The following is a 25,336-nucleotide window of genomic DNA, read 5'->3' as shown; positions in this document are numbered from 1 at the left end:
CATCGGACCAACGCCTCTTTTCAAACCATTCAGTATCCGGAACTTCTGCAGAGCGACGCGTGCACAGTCATCATTCTTGTAATACAGCTTTACAAGCAGAGTGCAGTCCCGCATTGAGACAGTCATGGCGAACGTCGCAGAAATGGCGTGTTTATACGAACTTCAGTGGGTCCTGTGCATGACAGGTGTTTTCATTTACGTATTCTGACACAATAGCGCCATCTATTGATCAATTTCCACAGTATCTTTTTCTTCTGCCATACGTTTTCCCCCACCTCCGATAATATTCCGTTGCAATTTGACGTCATTCTGACCAGTGGTGTTATTCCTACAGCGTTTCGAAAGTTTCACTTGAATTATAATCACCCTGTATAATACGTATATCATGTCTATGGATCTCGCGCTGGCCGGCCGGTGTGACCGTGCGGTTCTAGGCGCTTCAGTCTGGAACCGAGTGACCGCTACGGTCGCAGGTTCGAATCCTGCCTCGGGCATGGATGTGTGTGATGTCCTTAGGTTAGTTAGGTTTAAGTAGTTCTAAGTCCTAGGGGACTGATGACCACAGATGTTAAGTCCCATAGTGCTCAGAGCCATTTTGATCTCGCGCACTCACTCTCTTTTTGCGAAGTTAGCTGCTTCGTTGGTTCGATCAAAAGGAAAGTTGGTAACATCAAACACTCGGATAGAAATTATGCGCTTTGTTGTGTGTTACATGACAGAGAACTTCTGCCTCGGTTACAGGGTGAAGTAGGACACATTGACTCGGCGTTTCTGGCGTCGATATTCAAGGAACCGGTCGCTGACTGCAGCGTGCAATTCGCACCATCTGCTCTCAAGATGGGTAATCGTCGTTCATCAGGCTAAATTGTATAATTTCTCTTAACAGAGTCCAGCTTAGTGTATAATGTGATTGTGGTGTACAGTTTTCACACGCCACTTCGTGCAATGGGTTCTTCAATTGTGTTTGTTTCCCTAACGCACTCTTTCTGAAGATATATTGCTTCAAAGTTGTGAGGTTTAAGGTCCTCGCCCACAGAGACGTGAGAGTTTTGTAACTGCTCCAGATGATTCAGTGTTTCCGTGTTGTCCTAGTTGACCTGAGGCGAATTCCTTTGCTAAATTCCTTGAGACGACGATTACCGATCCCACCGTCGTGCAATCTATTGCTCCGGTTTCGGTGTCGACGTCGCGAAAACTTTAAACTTCCTTCCTTCTCTCTGACCATCACGGTGGCGACGGGGCGTGAAACTACAATCTTCCTCCTTTCTCATTACTCGCCTCATTATACACCCTGGCGGCATTGTCGCCGCACATTCACTTTCATAGAGTACATACCTTGTTCTGATAATTTAATTCATTTTATCTGTAGCATGCGAGGCGCAGAAATCTCAGAAGCTACTGGGAAGAGAGAATTTTCAGCATTCATTCATTGTTCTGTTCAAGCGATGTACCTACAGAAGTTTCGCTGGTACGCCCTTACACATCCTCCATACAGTCTCCATCTCTCCCCATGCGATTTCCATATATTTGAACCCGTGGTGAAATGCATACGTGGCCGTCAATTTTCTCTGGACAAGGAGATGCACGACTGGCTTCAATCATGGTTCCGTAGGCAACCGTAAACAATTTTCCATGAATGCAGTAGCCGTCTTGTCTCACAGTTGGATGAATACATTAAGAGTTATGAGGATTATGTTTGCAGTTATAAACAATTTACTTAGTTTTAAGGAAAGAATATTTTGCAGCCAAGATCGCGTGTTGTAATACTTTTTATCTTATTTTCCCAGTGACCAGTTTCGACAGAGTCTCGCGGTCATCTTCGAACCTTCTATAAATCATATTACTGTGCATGAATCTCGTTATGTTTGTGCAATTCATGCATAGTAATATTATTCCCAGAAGGTGTGAAGATGATGGCAAGACGTCGTCAAAACTGGTGATAAAAATAAAAATGTTATAACACGTTTTGCCTGCCAAATATTCTTGTTTACCATTAATGTCAGATCGTTCCCCGCAACATGTGCAACTTACATAATTTCCATACCTCAATCGATACAAACGGGTCGATTTGTTTTCCGTCTGCCTGTCTGTCCGTCCGTCCGACTGTTAAGACCCCTTTTTCCCAGGAACGAATCAAGTTGAAATTTATGCCACGTACGAAGGTCTATGGTCGTTTGGCGAAGTTAAAACTTTGAGGTTGTGCGTCACATGTTTTGATGCAAACTCACACATCAAAAGCTATAGGGTGCTTCCATTTGATCTAAAGCACTCCGTCTGCAGGCCGTAAGTGGCCCATCGGGATCATCCAACCGCCGTGTCATCCACAGCTGAGGATGCAGATAGGAGGGGCGTGTGGTCAGCACACGGCTCGCCCGGCCGTTGTGATGGTTTTCTCTGACCGGAGCTGCTACTGTTCGGTCGAGTAGCTCCTCAATTGGCATCACGAGGGTGAGTGCACCCCGAAAAATGGCAACAGCGCATGGCGGCCCGGATGGTCACCCAACCAGTACCGGCCAGGCCCGACAGCGCTTAACTTCGGTGATCTGACGGGAACCGGTGCATCCAATGCGGCAAGGCCGTTGCCTCCAGTTGATCTAGAATCGCGAAATTTGGCAAGAAGCAAGAGTTCACTGTAAAAGTAAAGGAAAAAAGTCCGAAAACTGTTAAACTGTAATTGTATCACATAAAAATGTCTTTCTGCCACTAGCACTTATGTTGCATTTATCATCCGTTAAAAGCATAATAGGAAATGTTACTGCACGAAAATGTAAAGTGCAGATATGGTTCAGTGAGTACAGGGTTATTACAAATGATTGAAGCGATTTCACAGCTCTACAATAACGTTATTATTTGAGATATTTTCACAATGCTTTGCACACACATACAAAAACTCAAAAAGTTTTTTAGGCATTCACAAATGTTCGATATGTGCCCCTTTAGTGATTCGGCAGACATCAAGCCGATAATCAAGTTCCTCCCACACTCGGCGCAGCATGTCCCCATCAATGAGTTCGAAAGCATCGTTGATGCGAGCTCGCAGTTCTGGCACGTTTCTTGGTAGAGGAGGTTTAAACACTGAATTTTTCACATAACCCCACAGAAAGAAATCGCATGGGGTTAAGTCGGGAGAGCGTGGAGGCCATGACATGAATTGCTGATCATGATCTCCACCACGACCGATCCATCGGTTTTCCAATCTCCTGTTTAAGAAATGCCGAACATCATGATAGAAGTGCGGTGGAGCACCATCCTGTTGAAAGATGAAGTCGGCGCTGCCGGTCTCCAGTTGTGGCATGAGCCAATTTTCCAGCATGTCCAGATACGCGTGTCCTGTAACGTTTTTTTCGCAGAAGAAAAAGGGGCCGTAAACTTTAAACCGTGAGATTGCACAAAACTCGTTAACTTTTGGTGAATTGCGAATTTGCTGCACGAATGCGTGAGGATTCTCTACCGCCCAGATTCGCATATTGTGTCTGTTCACTTCACCATTAAGAAAAAATGTTGCTTCATCACTGAAAACAAGTTTCGCACTGAATGCATCCTGTTCCATGAGCTGTTGCAACCGCGCCGAAAATTCAAAGCGTTTGACTTTGTCATCGGGTGTCAGGGCTTGTAGCAATTGTAAACGGTAAGGCTTCTGCTTTAGCCTTTTCCGTAAGATTTTCCAAACCGTCGGCTGTGGTACGTTTAGCTCCCTGCTTGCTTTATTCGTCGACTTCCGTGGGCTACGCGTGAAACTTGCCCGCACGCGTTCAACCGTTTCTTCGCTCACTGCAGGCCGACCCGTTGATTTCCCCTTACAGAGGCATCCAGAAGCTTTAAACTGCGCATACCATCGCCGAATGGAGTTATCAGTTGGTGGATCTTTGTTGAACTTCGTCCTGAAGTGTCGTTGCACTGTTATGACTGACTGATGCGAGTGCATTTCAAGCACGACATACGCTTTCTCGGCTCCTGTCGCCATTTTGTCTCACTGCGCTCTCGAGCGCTCTGGCGGCAGAAACCTGGAGTGCGGCTTCAGCCGAACAAAACTTTATGAGTTTTTCTACGTATCTGTAGTGTGGCGTGCCCATATGTCAATGAATAGAGCTACAGTGAATTTATGAAATCGCTTCAATTATTTGTAATAGCCCTGTACATAAAAATATGATATATAAACAACTGAAGTCCTCAGTTCGCTCCTTTTTGTAATTCTCGGCTAGTCTCGCAATCTACTTTAGAGATATTGAGACGTTTTTTCTTAATAGGCGACTGATTTACGACGGAATTTTTGCATATATAATTTAACTTGAAATTAAAATATTTTCTGCTGTGCCGCCCGAACAAGACACAGCCAGGGCAAAAGCACCACAGGCGCAAAGATGTGAGCTGGTGCAGTGCCTTAGCGACTCGCCACTTGGGCGAGTTCCACCAGCGCCACGGGCGGCGCTGAGGATGAAGATATCGACTTCCCCTCGGCCAGTTGCCGGCCCAGTACAATCTGCTAATGATCGGACGACAGCGGACACAAGCCTACTCGGAAAATACAAGAGCGGCTCTCGTCTTCTGGGTTGTAGATCATCATCCAGGGCTGACGTAGACAGGGAACGTCATTTAGTGAACTCTTAGCAGTGAACAGACAGTTGTTGTGAATTCCGTTTGCTATGTAATGTGAAGTTTACCTACGATTATTTGCACTTAGTCATTGAGGGCATTTTTTGTGTTATATTACATGCGGTGCTGCGGATTTCATCATTCGACAAGTCACAAAGATAAGTAAACCTTTCTTTAACTTATTTGAATGGCTTCGTTTCTAATTTGTTGGAGTGTTGCAGAAGCTTCGTTCTCCTATTCTGTTACCTCACCCTGGGGCATAGCTGTGTAATAGTAGCAGGGAGAAATTGTCTTAGCGCTGTACTGCACAAGAAGCCGTTTCACGAACTCACAAACTCGGCCTCCAGAAATGACAGTTCAAGTGGTTCAAATGGCTCTCAGCACCATGGAACGTAACATCTGAGGTCATCAGTCGCCTAGACTTAGAAATACTTAAACCTAACTAACCTAAGGACATCACACACATCCATGCCCGAGGCAGGATTCGAACCTGCGACCGTAGCAGCAATGCGGATCCGGACTGAAGCGCCCAGAACCGCTCGGCCACAGCGGCCGCCCCCAATGACAGTGACAACTCGGCATCCACAGCAGTAGCGATGAGGCCTTTACAAATCTGGCGACGAGGGTTTACAGAGATTTCGAAAGTCTTGGAATTCCCTGGACTGATATGTAGCAGGTATCGGTATTGATAAAAGGCAAAAATCGTCGAGATTCTCAATTCCCAGAATGGATGAACTACTTATGTACAAAATTAAGTTTTTACAGAAACTTCAGACCCCGAGTCCTACTCGCACATGGTCAGTTTTATACATATGACACATTTCCATGAGTCTCGTTTTCATTTGATTGACTATTGCACATTCTTAGTGCAGGTCAGAAAGCGCTATGTCTCTGCAATCATGAATCAGACAATACCACTGGTGCACACTACACGCTGCTCGGTCACTTATCATTCCTCGAATGGTCATTTCGAGTTTAGGCAGTGGGCCTGCTTTCATTCTACTGGTAAAAAGAGTGTGAGGAGGAGATTAATGTTTAACGTGACGTCGACATCGAGGTCGTTAGTGACGGAGCACAGGCTCGGATCAGGGAAGGATGGAGGAAGATAACGGCCGTGCCCTTTCAAAAGAACCATACCGGCATTTGCCTTAAGCGATTTAGGCAGCTCACGGAAAACCTAAATCAGGACGGCCGGACGCGAAATTGAACCGTTGCCCTGCAGAACGTGAGTCCATTCTGCTAGCCACTGCGCCACCTCGCTCGGTGATTGTCACGAACAGAAATTGCCACTGAATTGGGGTACACCACAGCGACGACATTCGAACATTGGCCGCTATCGTGAGTTGTCGCACCAGAGACCTTACGCTGCGCCACACCACAACACGCCTCGCCTAGGCTGTACCCAGAAGCTGCAGCTGGAGGAATGTGCCGGCCACCTGGGCTGCAGCTGGCGCGGCTGCGCGCGGCACCTGCTGTCCGCGGCAGAGCCGGCCGCGCACCATTAGCTGCGCAGACACAGCCGCCGCACCCAGCTGCTGGCGCTGACAACCACGCCGTGTGTGTGTGTGTGTGTGTGTGTGTGCGCGCGCACTGGCGTAAACCACTGCACTGCCTGCGATGGAACACACGTAACACGACTGTAAAGGCATGTGCATAGTACGGGAAAATTTAGTTACCTTCGCCTATAGCTAGAGTCCCTGTCTGTGTGTTCACTGTTCAGAACTCCTCTCTCTACAACGCGTGTACGTATGCGTTAAAGTAGGACTGAAGCCGCACGAGGTAGGCGTACGGTTTAGGGAGCCTTCCCACGGTTCGCGATGCTTCTCCCGTCGGAGGTTCGAGTCCTCCTTCGGACATGGGTGTGTGTGTTTTCTTTAGCGTAAGTTAGTGTTAGTTAGTTTAAGTAGTGTGTAAGCCTAGGGAGCGATGACCTCAGCAGTTTGGTCCCATAGGTACTTACCACCACCACCATCGTAGGGCTGGACAGTCATGTCCATCCACTTAAATCGTCTTGCTGTTTCTGCTGATGTGACACATCTTATTTGCTTAAAAAGGTCCCCTAACGTATGTAAAATCAGGATGAAAGACCCATTAGATCGAAATATTTAATCGACGCTCAGGAAAGTGATACATAACGGTACTGGTGATTATCAGTAACTGACTAATGGAATACTACTCTTCATTTGCTCTTTTATTCGGATCTTCGCGCCTTATATAAGTGGAAAGCAGATTTGGGAGGTGCAGAAACACTCTCACCGTCAGGGTAGTAAAGTAGGCCGCCACCCTCGGACTCATTTTCACGGAGGGACGCACTGGGAGAGGTAAAACGCAATGGTTTGCAGGCCACACCGGACAGCCTTTTTTAAAGCCGCACTGGGACGTCTAGTGTATACAAGATGGCATCTCCTGTGGCGTAAGCCCCAGCCGCATTCGCTTTACAATCCAGGATTAAAAGGAGAAGGAACGCTTTTTAACAGAAGATACTATTGTGCACAAAAGTAGAAAGCTGAGTTTTTCTCTGTAAGGCACTAGATGTCACAGATCATGGAATGTGGACCCACAGTTTTGGGCCTTTGAAAGTGTTAGATGCCATTAGATCAAATGTTTAATCGATATAAGAATCTTAGGGAATGGATAGTAAACGAGAGATTAGACAGAGAAGCTCGACATGCCATCACGGACCTACCTCATTGGTCACAGAGAGATGGAGAGTGAGTGACTCTTTTATTTGTTGAATGCGAGAACAGTCATTACTACGTAAGCGACTAGACGACAGCCCAAGTAAGGGGACTGGTGTTCCCTAAGGATCATTTTTACATGTTGGTTCTCGGATGAACCAAAACCCAATAAAATTGAATACAGAAAGAGGTGCAAAACGTGGCACTGTGAGGCTTCCTTCTTGTAAACATTAGACTAGAAATTTTCTGATCTTTGAGAGTCTTGATCTTTGGCAGCCCCCACAGCCAGACATCGCCTTCAGTGGCCTGCCTTATCTCCAGAGTACATGTGTAGAGCGACTTACAGAAATTTCGAGCTGATTTGCACTTTGTAATTGGTGAGAGTCCTAGGTTCCGCCAATAACTCATTCTGCAGCCACTTCAGCCTTCTTCAACAATTTGATGCTGAGATGAGCTGCAACCACGAGATAATGTATCGGGACGTTAAAGTTATTTTCTAGTATTTCGGTTACTTCAAGCTTCACTTTGAAGACTTGCTTTGGCATTCAGTGAACAGTCTGCTTTCAACTACAACCACAGGTGCAACGCGTTCTCTTCTGTATAACTATTTGTCTTTTCAATTAACGTCAAGGCAATCACGGTGCACTTTGTGGTTGCAATCATTTCACTTGCACGATTATTATGATCTTTTTTCCAACCCTTTCGTCAGATTTGTCAGGTTTTATTATAATAGTATTGCCTTTGTTTGTTAACATCTTTGGCCGGCCGAAGTGGCCGCGCGGTTCTGGCGCTGCAGTCTGGAACCGCGAGACCGCTACGGTCGCAGGTTCGAATCCTGCCTCGGGCATGGATGTGTGTGATGTCCTTAGGTTAGTTAGGTTTAACTAGTTCTAAGTTCTAGGGGACTAATGACCTCAGCAGTTGAGTCCCATAGTGCTCAGAGCCATTTGAACCATTTTTTTGTTAACATCTTTAACGAGTAACTTTAACCGAATAAACCGAAGTAATTGTGAGTTTTGTTTAGTTTAACAGTCATTAGATTCCTGATTCATTATTCTGAAATTTGATTAATTAACGTCCGTCAGATACAGGGCCCATTTACGTACAAACTTCCTCCACTCACATCGTCCACTAGAAGAGGCGGTATTCCTAAAAGAGAGGAAGAGGGAGGAAATGCTAAATTATTGAAGGGAATTAGAAACAAGATGCGTATTCTCACATGAATTTCGTGTGAATGTCTCACGATAATTATCATCGTAATTTTCGAAAATTAATTTCAGCTTCGTAGTGCCTCAGACACCACGTTTTTTAAAAAAAAATTAAGTAAATTGAATCACTAAACACAAAATTATATTTTATTTAGTAGATAGCATGATAATTATTGAACTATATGAAAAAAACTTAAATTAGCTACAAACTGGGGCGTTCAACATGCAAACGTCACTACAGATATACGGATTTAGGTTATGACCTGTTAGATATGCCTTCCTTCATTGGCGACGAGGTGGCGCAGACGAATAGAAAAATTCTTCTTGACACGCTGAAGTGTCGGAACATCGATGCTGTCGGTGACTCCCCGAATGGCTGTTTTCAGCTCAGCAATGGAGTTGTTGCTATACTTGTTTTTAATACAGCCCCACAAAAAGAAGTAGCATGTGTTCAGGTGCGGAGAATATGGCGGCCAACCGAAGCCCATGCCAGTGGTCTCTGGGTACCCCAGAGTGCTCCTCCAGGACATCATTCACTCTCCTGTTTCGATGTGGTTGAGCTCCGTTTTGTAAGAACCACGTCTTGTGGAATTGAGGGTAATTTTGGATAATGGGGATGAAATCATTTTCCAAAACCTTCACGTAACGTTCGATAGTCACAGTGCCGTCAAGGAATATCGCACCGACTATTCCGTGACTGGACATAGCACACCACATAGTCACCCGTTCAGGGTGAAGAGACTTCTCGATCGCGAAATGCATATTCTCAGACTCCCAAATGCACCAGTTTTGCTTACCGGCAAACACATCCAAGTGAAAGTGGGCTTCGTCGATAAACAAAGCCAAGCATGCGTATACTAACTCCCATCATGCCCCGCGGCCAACCGTGCAGTTTGAACGTCCTAAAAGAAACCGCGCAAAAGTTATGACGATTTTATTTCATATTATTCCATAATTGACACTCTTTATGTACGGGTGACAGGACTTTGAAGCCAAACGAGAATGCAGTGGAATACTAACGAGCCGGCCGCGGTGGCCGTGCGGTTCTAGGCGTTCCAGTCTGGAGCCGCGCTGCTGCTACGGTCGCAGGTTCGAATCCTGCCTCGGGCATGGGTGTGTGTGATGTCCTTAGGTTAGTTAGGTTTAAGTAGTTCTAAGTTCTAGGGGACTGATGACCACAGCAGTTGAGTCCCATAGTGCTCAGAGCCATTTGAACCATTTTTTTAAATACTAACGCCCGTTTTTAAGAAAATGGATGAGTTTTCACATTCACCCACTTTTTTACAGGTGATAGTTACCAGTGATTAAGCTATGTCTTCCGAATTCCTGCTACAGTTATGTTACGTCTAATTTCTAAAGTTTGTAAAGCACTTCTGACGTCCTTAAGACAGATTACGTTAACGTATCGTCGTTGTGTTGCATACCAGATACTTGATAAAAAGTTACCTGTTGCTGCAAAACTCTCTCTATTCTGAACTCGTAGTTTTTCGAGGTGGCATTCTTGAATAAAATTTCAGTGTTCACACCGCGTCATTGTTGTTGTTGTGGTCTTCAGTCCTGAGACTGGTTTGATGCAGCTCTCCATGCTACTCTATCCTGTGCAAGCTTCTTCATCTCCCAGTACCTACTGCAACCTACATCCTTCTGAATCTGCTTAGTGTATTCATCTCTTGGTCTCCCTCTACGATTTTTACCATCCACGCTGCCCTCCAATGCTAAATTTGTGATCCCCTGATGCCTCAAAACATGTCCTACCAACCGATCCCTTCTTCTAGTCAAGTTGTACCACAAACTTCTCTTCTCTCCAAACCTATTCAATACCTCCTCATTAGTTACGTGATGTACCCACCTTATCTTCAGCATTCTTCTGTAGCACCACATTTCGAAAGCTTCTATTCTCTTCTTGTCCAAACTGGTTATCGTCCATGTTTCACTTCCATACATGGCTACACTCCATACAAATACTTTCAGAAACGACTTTCTGACACTTAAATCTATACTCGATGTTAACAAATTTCTCTTCTTCAGAAACGATTTCCTTGCCATTGCCAGTCTACATTTTATATCCTCTCTACTTCGACCATCATCAGTTATTTTGCTCCCTAAATAGCAAAACTGCTTTACTACTTTAAGTGTCTCATTTCCTAATCTAATCCCCTCAGCATCACCCGATTTAATTTGACTACATTCCATTATCCTCGTTTTGCTTTTGTTGATGTTCATCTTATATCCTCCTTTCAAGACACTGTCCATTCCGTTCAACTGCTGTTCCAAGTCCTTTGCTGTCTCTGACAGAATTACAATGTCATCGGCGAACCTCAAAGTTTTTACTTCTTCTCCATGAATTTTAATACCTACTCCGAATTTTTCTTTTGTTTCCTTTACTGCTTGCTCAATATACAGATTGAATAACACCGGGGAGAGGCTAGAACCCAGTCTCACTCCTTTCCCAACCACTGCTTCCCTTTCATGCCCCTCGACTCTTATAACTGCCATCTGGTTTCTGTACAAATTGTAAATAGCCTTACGCTCCCTGTATTTTACCCCTGCCACCTTCAGAATTTGAAAGAGAGTATTCCAGTTAACGTTGTCAAAAGCTTTCTCTAAGTCTACAAATGCTAGAAACGTAGGTTTGCCTTTTCTTAATCTTTCTTCTAAGATAAGTCGTAAGGTTAGTATTGCCTCACGTGTTCCAACATTTCTACGGAATCCAAACTGATCTTCCCCGAGGTCGGCTTCTACCAGTTTTTCCATTCGTCTGTAAAGAATTCGCGTTAGTATTTTGCCGCTGTGACTTATTAAACTGATAGTTCGGTAATTTTCACATCTGTCAACACCTGCTTTCTTTGGGATTGGAATTATTATATTCTTCTTGAAGTCTGTGGGTATTTCGCCTGTCTCATACATCTTGCTCACCAGATGGTAGAGTTTTGTCATGACTGGCTCTCCCAAGGCCATCAGTAGTTCTAATGGAATGTTGTCTACTCCCGGGGCCTTGTTTCGACTCAGGTCTTTCAGTGCTCTGTCAAACTCATCACGCAGTATCTTATCTCCCATCTTCATCTACATCCTCTTCCATTTCCATAATATTGTCCTCAAGTACATCGCCCTTGTATAAACCCTCTATATACTCCTTCCACCTTTCTGCCTTCCCTTCTTTGCTTAGAACTGGGTTGCCATCTGAGCTCATGATATTCATACAAAGGTCTCTTTAATTTTCCTGTAGGCAGTATCTATCTTACCCCTAGTGAGACAAGTCTCTACATCCTTACATTTGTCCTCTAGCCATCCCTGCTTAGCCATTTTGCACTTCCTGTCGATCTCATTTTTGAGACGTTTGTATTCCTTTTTGCTTGCTTCATTTACTGCATTTTTATATTTTCTCCTTTCATCAATGAAATTCAATATTTCTTCTGTTACCCAAGGATTTCTATTAGCCCTCGTCTTTTTACCTACTTGATCGTCTGCTGCCTTCACTACTTCATCCCTCAGAGCTACCCATTCTTCTTCTACTGTATTTCTTTCCCCCATTCCTGTCAATTGTTCCCTTATGCTCTCCCTGAAACTCTATACAACCTCTGGTTCTTTCAGTTTATTCAGGTCCCATCTCCTTAAATTCCCACCTTTTTGCAGTTTCTTCAGTTTCAATCTGCAGTTCATAACCAATAGATTGTGGTCAGAATCCACATCTGCCCCTGGAAATGTCTTACAATTTAAAACCTGGTTCCTAAATCTCTGTCTTACCATTATATAATCTATCTGATACCTTTTAGTATCACCAGGGTTCTTCCAGGTATACAACTTTCTTTTATGATTCTTGAACCAAGTGTTAGCTATGATTAAGTTATGCTCTGTGCAAAATTCTACAAGGCGGCTTCCTCTTTCATTTCTTCCCCCCAATCCATATTCACCTACTATGTTTCCTTCTCTCCCTTTTCCTACTGACAAATTCCAGCCACCCATGACTATTAAATATTCGTCTCCCTTCACTACCTGAATAATTTCTTTTATCTTGTCATGCATTTCATCAATTTCTTCATCATCTGCAGAGCTAGTTGGCATATAAACTTGTACTACTATAGTAGGCATGGGCTTTGTGTCTATCTTGGCCACAATAATGCGTTCACTATGCTGTTTGTAGTAGCTAACCCGCACTCCTATTTTTTTATTCATTATTAAACCTACTCCCGCATTTCCCCTATTTGATTTTGTATTTATAACCCTGTATTCACCTGACCAAAAGTCTTGTTCCTCCTGCCACCGAACTTCACTAATTCCCACTATATCTAACTTTAACCTGTCCATTTCCCTTTTTAAATTTTCTAACCTACCTGCCCGATTAAGGGATCTGACATTCCACGCTCCGATCCGTAGAATGCCAGTTTTCTTTCTCCTGATAACGACGTCCTCTTGAGTAGTCCCCGCCCGGAGATCCGAATGGGGGACTATTTTACCTCCGGAATATTTTACCCAAGAGGACGCCATCATCATTTAATCATACAGTAAAGCTGCATGTCCTCGGGAAAAATTACGGCTGTAGTTTCCCCTTGCTTTCAGCCATTCGCAGTACCAGCACAGCAAGGCCGTTTTGGTTAATGTTACAAGGCCAGATCAGTCAATCATCCAGACTGTTGCCCCTGCAACTACTGAAAAGGCTGCTGCCCCTCTTCAGGAACCACATGTTTGTCTGGCCTCTCAACAGATACCCATCCGTTGTGGTTGCACCTACGGTACGGCCATCTGTATCGCTGAGGCACGCAAGCCTCCCCACCAACGGCAAGGTCCATGGTTCATGGGGGGGACCGCGTCATTATCGGAGCTAAAACTGGAGCATTCTAAGACTATGACTGTCTTTTTCAGACATCCCACATATAAATGTAAGATACAGTTGCCTCAGTTTTGGACTATGAATACATTTACTGTAGTTAGTAACGTATTCTGATAAAGACACAAAGAAAATAAAGACTTCAGCTGTCAGGGGGCAAGTTGACAATTTTTGCCCGACCGCGATTCGAACCATGTCTGCTACTCACCAGGATGGACTAATCTAGCAGACCGCCTGTCAGACCCAAATACTCAACTAATACTACACACTACTGGTGTAGTACCCCTGCTCGTTAGCCTCATTACTCGCGACATCTCGCTGATTCCCGCGAGAGTCCGATTGTGGTGTTAGTTCAAACGGCTTAACCACTATGGAACTTAATATCTGAGGTCATCAGTCCCCTAGACTTAGAACTACTTAAACCTAACTAACCTAAGGACATCACACACATCCGTGCCCGAGGCAGGATTCGAACCTGTGACCGTTGCAGCAGCGTGGTTCCGGACTGAAGCGCCTAGAACCGCTCGGCCACAACGGCCGGCAATCTTGGTGTTCATCTGCGCTGAAGGGATCGTTGGTCACCATTGCCTTAATTACATTACATGAATATGTGGTGTCTGCTCTTTTGGACATCTTTCTATGACACACCAAGACTGAAAGAAGACAATAACACGCCTCTTTCATTATTTATAATCGCTGATTGTTATTATTTGAGACAAATAGAACATGGGCAACGTTCACACTAGTGGATTACGGTTAGTCAACACTTCTCTAGACCTTTCAGTAGTCACGTTGCTCTTTGTGATTGCAAAAGGGGCCGATGATGACGCTGTTAGTATGCTCCAGTTAGTGTGCTCCTTAAATTAGTGATCTAAGAAAAGAAACATATTTACTACATTCTAATAAAAAATAATAATAAAAATCTCTATTTCTATAGTCTTATTTGACCCTCTGCTATACAATAGTATAGGAGCTCATATACCTTTTTGTCTTCTGTTGCTAAAAGGATTTTTTGCCGGATCCCATGACTGAACTGAGGTCGTGCATTTGTCACTATAAAGTTTCTACTGTATGTGCAATGTTGGTACCAACGGTGTTATGGAAAATTAGGTATCTCTGCGGCATAGTGTCTGATTTTAATTTCGTAAGACAGTTTATTTGTATAACTAACACTGATTAGCAGGCGCAAATGCTGCAGCTGCCTACGTCGTATAATATCGCTACAAGAAGAAAATGGTTCAAATGGCTCTGAGCACTATGCGACTTAACTTCTGAGATCATCAGTCGCCTAGAACTTATTAAACCTAACTAACCTAAGGACATCACACACATCCATGCCCGAGGCAGGATTCGAACCTGCGACCGTAGCGGTCGCTCGGCTCCAGATTGTAGCGCCTAGAACCGCACGGCCACTCCGGCCGGCCGCTACAAGAAGAGAAACTGTTGCTAGTAGCTAACTGGCAACGCATAGTGTGTGTCTCCAGTGTTGCAAGACACCAACAACAAAAGCGACTTACCTCGTGGAGGGCGTAAATATGAACCCAGCTTTTTAGCTGTTTCGAAAGCAGGTCCTCGAACACACCGTCCAAATTTATCAGCAAATATTATTGTATGTAAATTGTGTCTTTGTTCCGAGAGGCACAGCCCTCTATGGCGGTTGCGATGTGCGAGCAGTAATCGGAAAGTTGAGCCTGTGTTAAGCATTTCCGGGAAAATCGATGTCAGTACTATTACGGTGTTTAGTGGTGACAGTACTCCTAATATGTGCTTAAAGGGGCGGAACATTATACAGTATGCTGTCCCTAATGATAGAGTACAATTGATTTTGAGCCTGGCTTTTTCGTGCTGTACTTTGACGAGACAGGTGACAACTCGTATAAAACATTGACGGTTTTATTACCACGTCATATTCATGCAAAATTCACAGTTTCGACGACTTCCGCTTCAGCATTAGAGCTGACTGTCACGGATGCTTCTAAGGTCATCTACATAACCGGAAGATAGCTTCATGAAGTTACTGGGACTTCGTTCTGGTAGTAGCTTATCGCTTGTCGTAACGCCGTTCAGATTTTATGACTGTTAGGATTATTCTGCGATGATTCTGTCGGTTACGTAGTGTTAGAGAGAACATTTATTTCGTAAGATGTGCGTATGGAAAATAAAGGAAAACAGGACGCCAAAAACCAACTCGCACTGTACACTACCAAACATTAGAACTATTGATTAGTTAACGAAATTTAATCCTCGAAGAACAAATTGCACATAAGTTATCACCATCTAAACAATGTTATTTCAATAAAGTTTTCGACTATCGGTCTAACACTTCAGTTCTGTATTCGGAGTGCAAATCGTTCCATCATTTGTCCCTGTTATATTGCACCGAGTACTGCAAGAATTGTTTCTTTTAAACGGCGTGCTGTATAACATTGTTGGCAGTTTTCATTTCTTCTCAATAATTCTATTTAAAGCACCTAACACCTTTTATTGCTGTAACCAAATACAGGGTGACCCAAAACTCGGTTAACATTTGAGAAATCAATACTTCACGGATTAATGTAAGTAGAGAGGAGAAATTGACACACATACTTGAAAAGACATGGACATTTATTGAAAACGAATCAAAGTGCACAAAATTACCAACGTATGGCGCTTTATATTATACAAAAGCAATTGCAGCATAACAGTTGATGTTGAGCAAACACGTGTAACTTTATAGCAAACGCTCGGCATCTCGGCCGCCATTCATCAACAATACTTATAGTCGAGAGATAATGTCCTGAACAGCGTATCAGTAGGTATGCTGAGAAAATGCCGTCGGATGTTGTCTTTTAGCATCCGTAACGGGGTCGGACGATTCAGGTAACGCTACAACCAATAATCACAGGGACTGAGGCCTGGGGACCTGGGAGGCCAAACTGGACTCAAGTGGCGGCACAGCATGCGATCTTCACCAGATGATGTGCGCAAGAGATCTTTCACAAGTGTAGCAACATGTGGAGGAGCGCCACCCTGCATAAAATTCGCACCTTCCAGCAGATGTTTATCAGTCAGGCTGTGGACGATGCAATTCTGTAACATAACGGCGTACCGGTACCTCGCACCCGTCACGCCGACATTTTATACACGATTCTCATGCGGTATCACTGACGTGTCACTGTTCAACGCCATCTGTTGGCCGGTTTTTCCACTCGTTTTGGATTTTAATAACATCCCATTTCATTTCAGACGTGTTTTACCTCTCTATCCACATAACTCCGTGAAGTAATGCTTTTTCTAATATTAACGGACTTTTGAGCCGCCCTTTATGTTGATTTATTACCAAAATGGTGTGAAATTATTAACTGAAACAAGTATCTTTCTATTATTAGAAACTACCTTCACCCCCGTGTTATCTTATGTTAAACTTAAGTGTTTGATACGTAGTGTTTGTCCATAACAAAGATTTGCAAATAAATTGGTAAATATAACAAAAATTCCCGTTTATCGTTTCCCCTTAGCTACTGGAAAGTCTACAGCTATATTTAAAAAAATATTCTCAGATAGTAAATTTAAGACTTCCCCATAATCAGTTTGCTGGTAGTAATTTATGTTCTCAGCACCACGCATCGATATGGATGCGTAAAGTGATTACCGGAGAGAAGGACGTTTAAATGAACAAAGAAAGTAAGTTTGGGGATTAGAGTCCGATTCAACGAGGTCGTTACAGATGAACAGAAAACTTGAACTGGGCAAGGATGCAGAACGAGACCGGCCGTGCTCTTTTCATATGAACCATCCCGCCATTTGTTGCAAACGGAATTGAACGACAGTCCTAACGAATACGAATCCATTGTCTAAAACACTATGAAACATGTCTCGATGTCCATATGTTACACACGTGCTTTGTATTCTATACCATGCATCTATGACAGTAACATAAAGACATGTATGTCACATTTGCCTAAATATCTCATGAAAATGGCTTCTCTGATTTGTAGGTTGTTACCACAACAGATCTGAAATTGCTTCATTATTCACTTTGCAGCTGTACACGAATTAATTGACAGCACAACAGTAACCATGTAATGGCTGCTTTAGTGCTATATGGCGTAACGGGTATTATTATTATTATTAATATTAATATTGGCAGGGATCAGACACAAAACATTGACAGCAAAAAGTCTTTCAATTGATCCAATTTCAGAGTCCAGCAACCAAGTAATATACAAACAGTGAGTGTAGTGCACGGATTTTAGCTTGCTTGATTTTAAATTAGAGTGCAGGGTGTGAGTGAATCAAGTGACATTAGGGAGAGGAGTGATGAACTTGAAAGGTCTTTGTTGGATTCCTTTCATGTTAATTTCTTAAATATGTTGTCATTTACGGCATAAATTCCTCTCCTAAATTTACTGTGGTGTTTCTGACTATCTGGGAGGAGACTGAGCAGTGGAACGTGTTACTTTTACACATAAACAAGAACGATCTGTCACACTACTACACTTTAAAACACAGTTTATATGTAATTCATGTCACACAGTCTCATACGGAACCTACATCCGCTTTCTTTTATATACTGTATATGATAAGATACTGTCATCCCCCTTCCCTTCTGTGTGAGAGGATGAATGAGCAAATGTGTTTCTAGTTGCATGCTTGATGGTAGCAGACAAGCCTGTCTGCTAGAGAACAGTAGGACCAACTTCGGAATAGGCAGCTACGCTTTCTAAAAGCAGAGAGGTTTCTGTTCTTAGTATGGTCCTGTCCGTCCCTTGTCATGTTGGTATAGGAAGCTGCCTCTCTGGTCACTTCTGTTTGTATCGGTTAAGCGCACTAGGTAGGGGCCCAGGTCAGTCGGTCCGCGGCGAGCGTCTGAAGTGGTAAGATCTCCGGCTAAGTGCGTGTCTGCTAAGTCTGTAGGACAATGGATTACTTAAGTTCAGCCTAACTGAAAATTTAATCACCTTTATTTCAGGTTTAGCTCTAAAATATCGAATGTTATCTTAAATTGCAACGCAGTGTAATTCGAGTGTGAAGTTCAGAATATCTTCCGGTAGCTGCTTTGTCGCTACTTTGTGAGTAAAGTGGAACCACGTGTTGATCAGTAACTCTAACTAAGATCATCAATCTTAAATGCGAATGTGCGTGAGATTATAACGTCTCGTCTTGACAATATTTTTCAATATAGCAACTTTACTTTATGTTCAACCCACGTGGGGTGTACTTTGTGAGACCAGTACCACGTGTTTGACTCATCAGGTTAATAGTAAGCCGATAGTAACCAGTTCGAGGTTTTTCTTTTGTAAATTGCGTTTCGATGTAATTTATTTTAATTATCAAAATTATTGTGGAGTTACACTCTTTGTGTAAACCAAGTTGACCACGTGAAGCATGTGGTGTAAGCATCAAAGTAGCCCTCAGCTATTCTTTTCGGGAAGATTTCACAGAGAGTTAGTATGAATTTAGTATACCAGTGTGTGGTAATTTCATGACGGACAGGATTGCGCTACGAACGTAACTTCTTTGGGTGAAAATTGAATCGGTTGGTTGTGGTTAATTTCCTCTTGCATATATTTCAACGTTCTTCGTGTGTTATTTTATGAATGCAGTGTTGTATGTAGTCTCCAAATCTTGGCTACCTATGTGATGTGTTCCGTAAGATTACAAACTCACATTTTCACAATCCACAATCCTTAATAAGGCACCAGTTTAGTTATGAATCAAGTTTGATATGCTGAAATTTTAACGGAACAATGATCAATGTTAAAGTAAATGACCAAATATAAACTGATTTATTTATTTTTATTTAAATTGTCGTTATATATATATATATATATATATATATATATATATATATATATATATATATATATATCACCGGTTATCGTAAGATGAGTACTAAAAGATTATACTTAATGTAGTCTGGTTGGGAATTTGGTAAGCTAGACTGGATACCTGGTGAAACAGTTGTGCAGTAATGCAAGGTTAACTTCCTAAGATAGCTCACAGCTTTTAACCCACTTTTATGGTCTTGAATATCAGCACTGGTTTCAGAACAAATTAATGCAACAACATTACAAACTATGTTTCTTAACAAGTGTCTACCCCCAGTGGGAAGAGCTGTAGGAATCACTTGCGATGCACTGAGAATTGGTTCATTATTCTATTAAAAAAAAAAGATTGTTAAAAATATGCAATTATCGCACTGACTCATTAATGTGTGGTTTAATAAAATACTTACAAAACATAATATATTTTATTTCTCATAATTTTTCAAAAATATACTTAGTAGCTTATGATGGTGACGGGGAGAGGGGGAGGGTGGTGGTACTAACTAGTACCCTATTTCAGTCAGGAGTAATGATCTCAGAAAGGTTGGGACCAATCACCTAAAGAGAGGGGGGGGGGGGGGGGGGGAAGCGTGAAAAAACGCCTTAAATGCAGGCTACCCAGCTCACTTACTCTCGTTAACCCGCGAGGCGGATTCGATCGAGGTCACGCTCGTTTCTCGAGTGACGAAAGCGGCGCGTTAACGCGCTAGGCTGTCCGCGCCGTAAGTAGATTTTTAGAGTACCGTACATTGATGTTGCATTTTTAAGGAAAAACCCCATCGTCTGCATTTGGAAAAACCACGGAAAAAACCTACTGAACCAACTCATGCGGTTGCCAAGAAACAAAATTCGTTTTCGGGAAGAGTCGGTAGGAAGCTCCATCGGACCATCAAGTTTTTAATCTCTGTTGGTCCATCAATGACAATGAAATTCACTAACGGCCGTGTACTGAAGATGTTATTTTATTTTATTTCAAGGCTACCAGTTTCAGCGTTTCATTATGCCATCTTCAGGCCTCATATGCATCTCTGCAAACAAACGAAAATGTCGTATAGAGTGGTGGGGGTCGTGAATTCAATCGTTGCACTAGTGCTTCATTCGAACCCTTGATAGCAACTGTCAAGTTTTCGAATGAAGCTCTAGTGTAACGACTGAATTCACGCCACCCAGGGGTTTATGGCTCTAAATGACATTTTTGATTTGTTTGCAGAGATCCGTATGGGGCCTGAATATGGCATAATGAAATGCTGAAACTGGTAGCCTAAAAATAAAATAAAATGACATCTTAAGTTATACGGCTGTTGGTGAATTTCATTGACATTGACAAGTACATCAAGATTTTTGTCATTTCACTTGAAACCAATGTGAGGATGGTTCCTTAAGCTACTGCTCCAACTAGTATTATCTGTTTGTTGACGGGATGTTCAGCTGTTGTCTTCAACCCATCCTTCACGGAGAACGTAAGCACAGTGTTCGATAGATAGTTTAATTCTGGAGGTACGCATAAAACATCACCAGAAATTGTGCTAAATGCATTCTCTGAAAATTATTTCGAGCAGTTAGTTCATGAGCCCAAGCGAAAAATAAACTATTGTGAAATCACACTCGACTTCATAGCAACAATTAATCCTGAGTTAATAACGAGCATCAAGACGGATACGGGGATTAGTGGACACAGGGTTGTCGTATCGAGATTGAATAATAAACGAAAAATATACATATTCAAAAAAGCAGATAAAAATTCACTGGACGCCTTCCTGAGAGACGATCTCCACTCCTTCCTAATTAACACTGTGAGTGTAGACCGGATGTGGCTTGAATTCAAAGAAATAGTATCTGCAGCAATTAACAGATTTATACCAAATAAATTAACAAACGACGGAGCTTATCCCCCATGGTACACAATACGGGTCAGAACACTGTTGCAAAACAAAAAAAAAAAAAAATAAAAAATAAAACATGTCACATTTAAAAAGACGCGAAATCTACAAGATTGGATCTTTCACAGAAGAAATTTAGCGACGACTTCAATGCGAGATGCTTATAATAGTTTCCACAACGAAATTTTGTCTCGAAACCTGGCAGAAAATCCATAGAGATTCGGATCATATGTGAAGTATGCTAGCGGCAAGACACAATCAATGCCTTCTCTGCGCGATAGCAATGGAGATACTATCGAAGACAGTGCTGCCAAAGCAGATTTACTAAACACAGCCTCCCGAAATTCCTTCACCAATGAAGACGAAGTAAATATTCCGGAATTCGAGTTAAGAACAGCTGCCAACATGAGTAACATGGAAGTTGATATCGTCGGGGTAGTGAAGCAACTTAAATCACTTAATAAAAGCAAGTCTTCTGGTCGAGACACTTTACCAGTTAGGTTCCTTTCAGAGTACGCTGATCCAATACCGCCATACTTAACAATCATATACAACAGTTCGCTCGTCGAAAGATCCGTAGCCAATGACTGGAAAGTTGCACAGGTCACACCAATATTCAGGAAAGGTAGTAGGCGTAAGCCGCTAAATTACAGGCCCATATCATTAACGTCGATATGCACCAGGATTTTGGAACATATATTGTGTTCGAACATTATGAATTACCTCGAAGGAAACGGTCTATTGACACAAAGTCAACACGGATTTAGAAAGCATCGTTCTTGTGAAACACAACTAGCTCTTTACTCGCACGAAGTGTTGAGTGGTATTGATAAGGGATTTCAAATGGATTCCGCATTTCTGTACCACACAAGCGGCTTGTAGTGAAATTGCATGCTTATGGAATATCGTCTCAGTTATATGACTGGATTCGTGATTTCCTGTCGGAGAAGTCACAGTTCGTAGTAATTGACGGAAAATCATCGAGTAAAACAGAAGTGATTTCTGGCATTCCCGAAGGTAGTGTTATAGGCCCTTTGCTGTTCCTTATCTATATAAACGATTTGGGAGACAATCTGAGCAGCCGTCTTAGGATGTTTGCAGATGACACTGTCGTTTATCGACTAATAAAGTCATCAGAAAATCAAAACAAATTGCAAAACGATTTACAAAAAAAGATGTCTGTGTGGTGCGAAAATTGGTAATTGACCTTAAGTAACGAATGGTGTGAGGTCATCTACATCACACGATAAATCAATCAAATTTAAAGGCCGCAAATTCAACTAATTCCTAGGAATTACAATTACGAACGACTTAAATTGGAAGGAGCACATAGGAAATGTTGTGGGGAAGGCTAACTAAAAACTACCTTTTTTTGGCAGGCTACTCAGAAAATGTAACAGATCAACTAAAGAAACTGCCTCTTTTAGAATACTGCTGCGCGGTGTAGGATCCTTAGCAGATAGGATTGACAGAGTACATCGAAAAAGTTCAAAGAATGGCAACAATTTTTGTATTATCGCGAAATAGGGAAGAGAGTGTCACTGAAATGATACAGGATTTGGGATGACCATGATTAAAAAACAGGCGTTTTGCGTTGGGAGTAATGTTCTCACGAAATTCCAGTCACCAATTTTTTCCTCCGAATGCGCAAATATTTTGTTCACGCCGACCTATATAGGGAGAAACGATCCCCATGATAAAATAAGTGAAATCGGAGCTCGCACGGAAAGATCGTTCTTTCCACAAGGTATACGAGACTGGAATAATAGAAAAAATGCGAACGTGGTTCGACGAACCTCTGCCAGGCACTTAAATGTGATTTGGAGAGTATCCATGTATATGTAAATAGATTCAACACTATAAACAGCTTTTCTTGTTCACTGCCATGCTGCATATTGCACCGAAATAATCTATTGTCAGTTTCTGCCTCAACACGAGAGTTCGAACGATTTCACCCTGAAATAAAAGGCTGAATACACTTGCGCCGGCCGGTGTTCAAATGTCTCCGAGCACTATGGGACTTAACTTCTGAGGTCATCAGTCCCCTAGAACTTAGAACTACTTAAACCTAACTAACCTTAGGTCACCACACACATCCATGCCGGAGGCAGGATTCGAACCTGCGGCCTTAGCCGTCGCGCGGTTCCAGACTGAAGCGCCTAGAACCGCTCGGCCACACCGGCCGGGCCGGATGCAATTTGCATGGACGATGCAATTTGGTAGCCGGCCGCGGTGGCCGAGCGGTTCTACGCTCTTCAGTCCGGAACCGCGTGACTGCTACGGTCGTAGGTTCGAATCCTGCCTCGGGCATGGATGTGTGTGATGTCCTTAGGTTAGTTAGGTTTAAGTAGTTCTAAGTTCTAGGGGACTGATGACCCCAGCAGTCAAGTCTCATAGTGCTCAGAGCCATTTGAACCATTTGAATACACTCGTGCAAGTGCCAATAACTTAGCGTTGTTGAATGTTGTCTGCTGGTAATTTTACATTCGTGCAACCCATTCTAAATTTATCCTGGTGTAGGGATAGATCCTTTATTTTTCTTGTTTGTCGAAAGCAACGTCGCGAGATACCACATTGGACGAGAGAGAAAAAGCTATATTAGTATTAACGAAAAAAAAAAAAAAAACAGTTACATAAATGCAGATGGCAGCGCGTTCAGACTCCAGAATTATATGCCCAGCTTTGTTTCGGCTAGACACCATAATCGTACAGAGGTCGATCAGGTTTAGAAAGCGAACGAAAACTTGCTCAATTTATTTATCGCGAGGTATTGTTTAAATATTAACGGCGCTCACATCCGAAGCGAGTGTCATTTCCAGCCGTTAATATTCTCGTCTTCCATAATGCCGACGGCAACGCTAGAATTACGATGACAGGCGAACGTCCGTGATCTGCATGCCGCTAGAGGAGAAACAAAAACTCTCTGGCGGACGATAGCTTCCATCAATTGTATACGAACACGCTTACGTCGCGCCAAATTAGGGTTCCCGAAAGACGAACGTGGCCGTAATGAAATGTCAGGGCTGACCGTAGCGTGTCCGGCAGCCGTTTTGTCAGACTTGACTTGTACGGACGTTCCGCGAACGTGGGAAATCACGGCACCTGTCCGCCGTAAAGAGTCTCTCCTTCACTCGTCTGCTACTGAATTCGTAATGGCGGGGCGTTCACTGCACGAGTCCTCGTCTCGTCTTTCTCCGATACAGAAACATGAAATGTCGAACACATACTCTTCCAACTTTAACATGAACTTTCGTTAGGGATTTTTTTTCTAACGACTGCTTTGTGTGTACGCTCTGTTTAATACTGGAAATGAAACAATTTTCAGCGTGTGTGCTTGTGTGTGTGTGTGTGTGTGTGTGTGTGTGTGTGTGTGTGTGTGTGGAGGGGAGGGACGGAGCTTTCTAGGGCCAGATCTTCGGATTCTGCGTAAAAAGAGAAAGAAGGAAAAGAAGATAAGAAAATGGAAATTCTGTGCAGGAAATAAGAAGTGTAATTTGAATGAGTAAAAGAGATTTAAAAAACGATGAAAGGTTTGTTGACAGGAAAAAGAATTACAAAGGAATTAAGAAAGAGATTTTGCATGTGGAGTACCTAGACTGTAGTATGGCAGCAAGCACTGACAGTGAGAAAGAAAGAAAATAGTTGCACTATTTTAAATGTGGCTGTGGAAGAAAATACTAAAAGTGAGATGTTCTGACAGAATGGCGAATGAAGATATAATTTAAAGACTACAACAGGAAATAAATCTAGTGGGAATAATGGGAATGAGGCAAATGTCTGAGACGTATAATACGTACAAAGTGCCTGCAACGAAGTCATTAAAAGCAGGATTGCAGAACAGAGAGAAAGAGAAAGAATGAATGCTGAATGACGCTAAAAAAATCGGCCAATTGCGAGTAGGACACGCGCTCTGAGGGTTCCATACAACTTTTTATATTGTTAGTTCATCCATCCTGGGAATGGAGAATCTCGGCGATTTTTGTCTCTTATCGATATTGATACCTATAAGACATCGGTCCTGGGAGTTCCAAGACTCTCGACAATGGTTTAATTTTAAGCTTTTATATAAACACAATATACTAATTATAAATAATCTTGGACTATCTGAAATGTATGACAACTGAAGAAAACTTCACAAGCAAAGACAGCTAAAAAAGCGTTTAATTGGTTGAACGGATTCCACAGTGCTATGCTGTCACTATCGGATCTGTGGAGTTTCTTCAGATATCGTACTTTTATAATTAGCATCATCAATTAGTTTTTCCTTTATTTGTACTTCAAAATCTTGCTTCTTGCCGGATTTCATGATTACAGGAGAGCAGGAAGTCCTACAGTTTATGATGAG

General features: G+C 42.7%; 1 pseudogene; it reads right to left on the bottom strand.

Annotated features, from left to right (window-relative positions):
* Positions 1-2,467: 2,467 nt before the first annotated feature.
* LOC126238165 (5S ribosomal RNA) lies at positions 2,468-2,584 on the bottom strand (annotated as a pseudogene).
* Positions 2,585-25,336: the final 22,752 nt, after the last annotated feature.

The sequence above is a fragment of the Schistocerca nitens genome, chromosome 2 (genome assembly GCF_023898315.1).
Source record: "Schistocerca nitens isolate TAMUIC-IGC-003100 chromosome 2, iqSchNite1.1, whole genome shotgun sequence".
Taxonomy (NCBI): Eukaryota; Metazoa; Arthropoda; class Insecta; order Orthoptera; family Acrididae; genus Schistocerca; species Schistocerca nitens.
The sequence above is the reverse complement of the archived record's forward strand: the minus strand, read 5'-3'. Positions and strand labels throughout refer to the sequence as shown.